Below are 7500 nucleotides of genomic sequence, written 5' to 3' on the forward strand. Positions count from 1 at the left end.
CGACTAAGACAGCGATGGCGCCACAGTGCCCGCCTTTCGACGCCACCCACAAAGCCTGCAGCCTCTGTCGACCATAGCACCCATTCTCCAGTGGCTCTGCCGCACGAAGCCGTGGACCGGCAATGACTCCACCCGCACCCGTTCGTGGACCACCCCAACCGCCAAACGCGCACCTCCAGCGGATGAACGGCGGACGTTTCCCGCACTCGTAAAGTGCAATCCACCCCTATAACTTGCGTTTCATGAAGAGTTATTTCCAATATGCGACATTCCCGCTGTCCCTATACATGAGCCGCGACCTGTACCACTTACGAGCGAGAGACGCGATCGCGTTGCTCACTGTACGGCGTCCGATACCGAGCCATCAGCATGTCGGTCCCCATTCGCGTTGCACTCGCACTCGCACTCGCACTCGCAGTCGCAAAAACGTGGGGCAAATATATTACGCGGAAGAGTTATAACAGACCGAGCCCCACTGCATGGGGGGAGTCTTTGTCACTAATGTACACAGATGGAACATTTTGGACTGGAACCAGATTACCCGTACACACGGCGCTGATTAGTAATCAATGCAGAGCCATCAAATTACAGAATATATATACAACTGTCCGTATACATGCTGAAAGAGTGTGCCCACAATGGGAACCACACGTCAGCCAGACACTCTCATCACGCACCACTCTCTGCTTCTAACAGGCGCACATACAATATGTAAGCACCAGCATGGAACAACATCCAGTGCATCCTCTCCGCCACATTACACAATCCTCACTATCACAACCAGACCAGGAGGTCCATGCGGAAAATAGAATATCCCCCCCTTTCGACATCCACCATTGCGCAGATAAGGCACCAATACCCACACATGTCCTATACAACGGTGCACCCAACATCACAATAGTACCTCCTGTCACAGCCCACAAACAATGACCTGAGTCAAAGACACAGGTCTGACACAAGCATAGAATTGGAGCGCCGCCTCTAATAAGCCAAAGGTGCATCCTGACGTGACAAATATCATGTCACAAGCATTCACTTACTATAATCACTATCAACGAACGTGCCGCCCCCGCCCCCCCCCCCTACACCTTTCCTTACAACAACGTGTAACCTAACCTAACCTATGTTGTACCTTAACCTAACCTATGTTGTGCCTTAACCTAACCCATGTTGTGCCTTAACCTAACCCATGTTGTGCCTTAACCTAACCCATGTTGTGCCTTAACCTAACCCATGTTGTGCCTTAACCTAACCCATGTTGTGCCTTAACCTAACCCATGTTGTGCCTTAACCTAACCCATGTTGTGCCTTAACCTAACCCATGTTGTGCCTTAACCTAACCCATGTTGTGCCTTAACCTAACCCATGTTGTGCCTTAACCTAACCCATGTTGTGCCTTAACCTAACCCATGTTGTGCCTTAACCTAACCCATGTTGTGCCTTAACCTAACCCATGTTGTGCCTTAACCTAACCCATGTTGTGCCTTAACCTAACCCATGTTGTGCCTTAACCTAACCCATGTTGTGCCTTAACCTAACCCATGTTGTGCCTTAACCTAACCCATGTTGTACCTTAACCTAACCCATGTTGTACCTTAACCTAACCCATGTTGTACCTTAACCTAACCCATGTTGTACCTTAACCTAACCCATGTTGTACCCTAACCTAACCCATGTTGTCCCCTAACCTAACCCATGTTGTCCCCTAACCTAACCCATGTTGTCCCCTAACCTAACCCATGTTGTCCCCTAACCTAACCCATGTTGTCCCCTAACCTAACCCATGTTGTCCCCTAACCTAACCCATGTTGTCCCCTAACCTAACCCATGTTGTCCCCTAACCTAACCCATGTTGTGCCTTAACCTAACCCATGTTGTCCCCTAACCTAACCCATGTTGTCCCCTAACCTAACCCATGTTGTCCCCTAACCTAACCCACGTTGTCCGCTAACGTAACCCACGTTGTCGCCTAAACCTGCTCTGTAATTGTTATACGACTCGTTCAATTAGTGTAGTGTTGCCCACCCGCAACCCTCGCAATATAGTTCGCTACTCGCACTGCCCGCTCCCCTGTGTATCGCTTCATGTTAAACACCTTGCAAGTCTTGCTGACTTTCCACATGCTCCTGCTGTACACTGTAATGTGGATGGCAGCAGGACGTACATGCCGCCCCCCCCCACCCCTCCCCACGTCCCCACGTCCCCACCTTGCCCCCTGCCTTCGCAAGCTGGTTGGTGACAAGTTTGCATGTTCAATGCCCTTCGCATGCGACGTACGCAGGCTACGTTGTGGTGCGGCCTGTGTCAACTGTCCGCTGATGTCGTACGCGTGAACCACAATCTGTACTGCACATTCGTCCTTATGTACTGAATGATACATCGTGGCACATGTGTGACCGTACAACGACTGCGCCCAAAAACGGCGGACCATACAGTGCAAATATTGTGCACGCAGCTACGTGTCGTCTCCCTATGAGAGCTGGATTGCAGTGTGGTACGCCATAGAGACGTGTGGGAGGAACGGACGCCGTGGATGGCGATCAGCATGAGCTGTCTGTTGATGTATTCGGACCTAGTCGTCTCTCCTCACACACCGTGATGGCATGGTGCACCGCGTTCCATATCTGCGACATGCTACAGAGGCCGGTTGACAGTCGTTCGAGCAATGGACATCGCATACGTACGGGGGCCACCTTCCACGTATTGTCTAGGCGTGCACATTTTGTTGCGTGTATGTGGGCAGACGTAGTGTGGCGTGACACCTGACACAGGCATGCAATAATCGTTGAAGTTGCAAATGGCGATGGACGCCTGCGTTTTCTGGTGAAGTTACGCAAATGAAGAAATGGTAACCTGTTGTGGTGCGGTTGTTCTCGCTAGGGGTGAATCGGTGATGGCGACGATAGGTTGAGGTACTAACCGGTTGTTCCAGCGATACCCACCATGCCGACGAAACTGAACGGCATCTGGGTGTGAAGCGATACGCGGCGGTGGCTGGGTGGGACCGTCCCCGGCCGGTGAGGGGGCGCCTCCCGGCGTGCTGGCCGCGCGGTGCGTGGGCGCACGCGCTACAGCCGGCTGGTGGGGGCGGCCAGTGGCAGGCGCGCCGGCCGACGGACGCGGCAGGCGTCGCAGCTGCGCGCCGGCGCACCCTGCGCGCGGCGCCGTGCGGCCAAAGTAGGTCCTCGCGGGCCCGGTGCGAAGCGCGGTGGACATCTTCAGTGTGCTGGTCCGATTGAGGACTGTGTGCGTTGAGGATGCGCCGCCGCCCGGCGCTCGGCGCCGCGACGCCGTCTGCTGCTCGGTCGCCCCAGCGGTTCTCGCTGGTGGTTTGTATCGCAGCTGTGCGGATGTGTTGGCGCGTGCGCTGTGCTGGGAGAGTTCGCTTCGGCACCCAAGTGGGGCTTTTGTCCTTCTGTGGCGCTGGCGTTGGAGCTGCCGGTCACCGTAGGTGGCGCGTGTTGTCTCCCGCCGGCAATGCCACGACAGCACGCTCCCGGGCCTCTGTCGGCAGCGGCAAGCTCAGTTGGGAGCACGGGTGGTCGCACCGAAAGCGTCTACTCGCCTAACTCCGGGCGATTGCGCCTCTCTCGAACCCGACCAAGTACTTGGGACGGCGCTGCGCGCCGCCGGGACCTGAGAGGGTTTCGAGGTGTATTGTGCAGGGGAGCTCAGCCTCCTCCTGTTTGCAGAATGATTGAGCGGACGCTTGCGTGTTCGCGCGGGCCCCCGGGACACACTCCCGGGCGGCCGGCTGCTCAGCTCTAGTTGACGCAGCTCCCTGGTTGATCCTGCCAGTAGTCATATGCTTGTCTCAAAGATTAAGCCATGCATGTCTCAGTACAAGCCGCATTAAGGTGAAACCGCGAATGGCTCATTAAATCAGTTATGGTTCCTTAGATCGTACCCACGTTACTTGGATAACTGTGGTAATTCTAGAGCTAATACATGCAAACAGAGTCCCGACCAGAGATGGAAGGGACGCTTTTATTAGATCAAAACCAATCGGTCGGCTCGTCCGGTCCGTTTGCCTTGGTGACTCTGAATAACTTTGGGCTGATCGCACGGTCCTCGTACCGGCGACGCATCTTTCAAATGTCTGCCTTATCAACTGTCGATGGTAGGTTCTGCGCCTACCATGGTTGTAACGGGTAACGGGGAATCAGGGTTCGATTCCGGAGAGGGAGCCTGAGAAACGGCTACCACATCCAAGGAAGGCAGCAGGCGCGCAAATTACCCACTCCCGGCACGGGGAGGTAGTGACGAAAAATAACGATACGGGACTCATCCGAGGCCCCGTAATCGGAATGAGTACACTTTAAATCCTTTAACGAGTATCTATTGGAGGGCAAGTCTGGTGCCAGCAGCCGCGGTAATTCCAGCTCCAATAGCGTATATTAAAGTTGTTGCGGTTAAAAAGCTCGTAGTTGGATTTGTGTCCCACGCTGTTGGTTCACCGCCCGTCGGTGTTTAACTGGCATGTATCGTGGGACGTCCTGCCGGTGGGGCGAGCTGAAGGCGTGCGACCGCCCCGTGCGTGCTCGTGCGTCCCGAGGCGGACCCCGTTGAAATCCTACCAGGGTGCTCTTTATTGAGTGTCTCGGTGGGCCGGCACGTTTACTTTGAACAAATTAGAGTGCTTAAAGCAGGCAAGCCCGCCTGAATACTGTGTGCATGGAATAATGGAATAGGACCTCGGTTCTATTTTGTTGGTTTTCGGAACCCGAGGTAATGATTAATAGGGACAGGCGGGGGCATTCGTATTGCGACGTTAGAGGTGAAATTCTTGGATCGTCGCAAGACGAACAGAAGCGAAAGCATTTGCCAAGTATGTTTTCATTAATCAAGAACGAAAGTTAGAGGTTCGAAGGCGATCAGATACCGCCCTAGTTCTAACCATAAACGATGCCAGCCAGCGATCCGCCGCAGTTCCTCCGATGACTCGGCGGGCAGCCTCCGGGAAACCAAAGCTTTTGGGTTCCGGGGGAAGTATGGTTGCAAAGCTGAAACTTAAAGGAATTGACGGAAGGGCACCACCAGGAGTGGAGCCTGCGGCTTAATTTGACTCAACACGGGAAACCTCACCAGGCCCGGACACCGGAAGGATTGACAGATTGATAGCTCTTTCTTGATTCGGTGGGTGGTGTTGCATGGCCGTTCTTAGTTGGTGGAGCGATTTGTCTGGTTAATTCCGATAACGAACGAGACTCTAGCCTGCTAACTAGTCGCGTGACATCCTTCGTGCTGTCAGCGATTACTTTTCTTCTTAGAGGGACAGGCGGCTTCTAGCCGCACGAGATTGAGCAATAACAGGTCTGTGATGCCCTTAGATGTTCTGGGCCGCACGCGCGCTACACTGAAGGAATCAGCGTGTCTTCCTAGGCCGAAAGGTCGGGGTAACCCGCTGAACCTCCTTCGTGCTAGGGATTGGGGCTTGCAATTGTTCCCCATGAACGAGGAATTCCCAGTAAGCGCGAGTCATAAGCTCGCGTTGATTACGTCCCTGCCCTTTGTACACACCGCCCGTCGCTACTACCGATTGAATGATTTAGTGAGGTCTTCGGACTGGTACGCGGCATTGACTCTGTCGTTGCCGATGCTACCGGAAAGATGACCAAACTTGATCATTTAGAGGAAGTAAAAGTCGTAACAAGGTTTCCGTAGGTGAACCTGCGGAAGGATCATTACCGACTAGACTGCATGTCTTTCGATGTGCGTGTCGTGTCGCGCAACACGCTACCTGTACGGCTCGCAGTAGCCGTGCGCCGCGTGCGGAACCACGCGTGCCTCTCAAAACTAGCGGCAATGTTGTGTGGTACGAGCGCTGAAGCGCTGGAGCGGCTGGCTTGCGGCACCTGGCGCCTGGCGCCGGTTTTGAATGACTTTCGCCCGAGTGCCTGTCCGCTCCGGTGTGGAGCCGTACGACGCCCGTCGGCCGTGAGGCCGTTGGACACAGAACGCTGGAACAGGGGCCGCCACACGCCTCACTCCCGCCTATGCGACCGTCTCGAAAGAGGCGGCGGAAACTGAGAAAAGATCACCCAGGACGGTGGATCACTCGGCTCGTGGGTCGATGAAGAACGCAGCAAATTGCGCGTCGACATGTGAACTGCAGGACACATGAACATCGACGTTTCGAACGCACATTGCGGTCCATGGATTCCGTTCCCGGGCCACGTCTGGCTGAGGGTCGGCTACGTATACTGAAGCGCGCGGCGTTTGCCCCGCTTCGCAGACCTGGGAGTGTCGCGGCCGCCTGTGGGGCCGGCCGCGTCTCCTCAAACGTGCGATGCGCGCCCGTCGCCTGGCGGTTCGCATACCGGTACTTTCTCGGTAGCGTGCACAGCCGGCTGGCGGTGTGGCGTGCGACACCTCGTACAACGACCTCAGAGCAGGCGAGACTACCCGCTGAATTTAAGCATATTACTAAGCGGAGGAAAAGAAACTAACAAGGATTCCCCCAGTAGCGGCGAGCGAACAGGGAAGAGTCCAGCACCGAACCCCGCAGGCTGCCGCCTGTCGTGGCATGTGGTGTTTGGGAGGGTCCACTACCCCGACGCCTCGCGCCGAGCCCAAGTCCAACTTGAATGAGGCCACGGCCCGTAGAGGGTGCCAGGCCCGTAGCGGCCGGTGCGAGCGTCGGCGGGACCTCTCCTTCGAGTCGGGTTGCTTGAGAGTGCAGCTCCAAGTGGGTGGTAAACTCCATCTGAGACTAAATATGACCACGAGACCGATAGCGAACAAGTACCGTGAGGGAAAGTTGAAAAGAACTTTGAAGAGAGAGTTCAAAAGTACGTGAAACCGTTCTGGGGTAAACGTGAGAAGTCCGAAAGGTCGAACGGGTGAGATTCACGCCCATCCGGCCACTGGCCTCCGCCCTCGGCAGATGGGGCCGGCCGCCCGCGCGGAGCAATCCGCGGCGGGGTCGTGTCCGGTTGCCTTTCCACTCGCCGCGGGGTGGGGCCGTTCCGGTGTGCGGTGGGCCGCACTTCTCCCCTAGTAGGACGTCGCGACCCGCTGGGTGCCGGCCTACGGCCCGGGTGCGCAGCCTGTCCTTCCGCGGGCCTCGGTTCGCGTCTGTTGGGCAGAGCCCCGGTGTCCTGGCTGGCTGCCCGGCGGTATATCTGGAGGAGTCGATTCGCCCCTTTGGGCGCTCGGGCTCCCGGCAAGCGCGCGCGGTTCTTCCCGGATGACGGACCTACCTGGCCCGGCCCCGGACCCGCGCCGCTGTTGGCTCGGGATGCTCTCGGGCGGAATAATCGCTCCCGTCAGCGGCGCTTCAGCTTTGGACAATTTCACGACCCGTCTTGAAACACGGACCAAGGAGTCTAACATGTGCGCGAGTCATTGGGCTGTACGAAACCTAAAGGCGTAATGAAAGTGAAGGTCTCGCCTTGCGCGGGCCGAGGGAGGATGGGGCTTCCCCGCCCTTCACGGGGCGGCGGCCTCCGCACTCCCGGGGCGTCTCGTCCTCATTGCGAGGTGAGGCGCACCTAGAGC

The 7500-nt window shown here is 56.3% G+C and overlaps 2 non-coding genes and 1 pseudogene across 2 annotated transcripts; all 3 read left to right on the forward strand.

The window, feature by feature from the left end:
• The first annotated feature begins 3778 nt into the window (after nt 1-3778).
• On the forward strand, nt 3779-5687 carry LOC124772970. The gene has a single exon (XR_007014420.1). It is a non-coding gene; the product is annotated as a small subunit ribosomal RNA (ribosomal RNA).
• A 351-nt stretch (nt 5688-6038) lies between these two features.
• LOC124772589 lies at nt 6039-6193 on the forward strand. The gene has a single exon (XR_007014091.1). It is a non-coding gene; the product is annotated as a 5.8S ribosomal RNA (ribosomal RNA).
• A 188-nt stretch (nt 6194-6381) lies between these two features.
• Nucleotides 6382-7500, forward strand: part of LOC124773052 — a 4525-nt pseudogene continuing 3406 nt past the window's right edge.

The sequence above is a fragment of the Schistocerca piceifrons genome, unplaced genomic scaffold (genome assembly GCF_021461385.2).
Source record: "Schistocerca piceifrons isolate TAMUIC-IGC-003096 unplaced genomic scaffold, iqSchPice1.1 HiC_scaffold_943, whole genome shotgun sequence".
NCBI lineage: Eukaryota > Metazoa > Arthropoda > Insecta > Orthoptera > Acrididae > Schistocerca > Schistocerca piceifrons.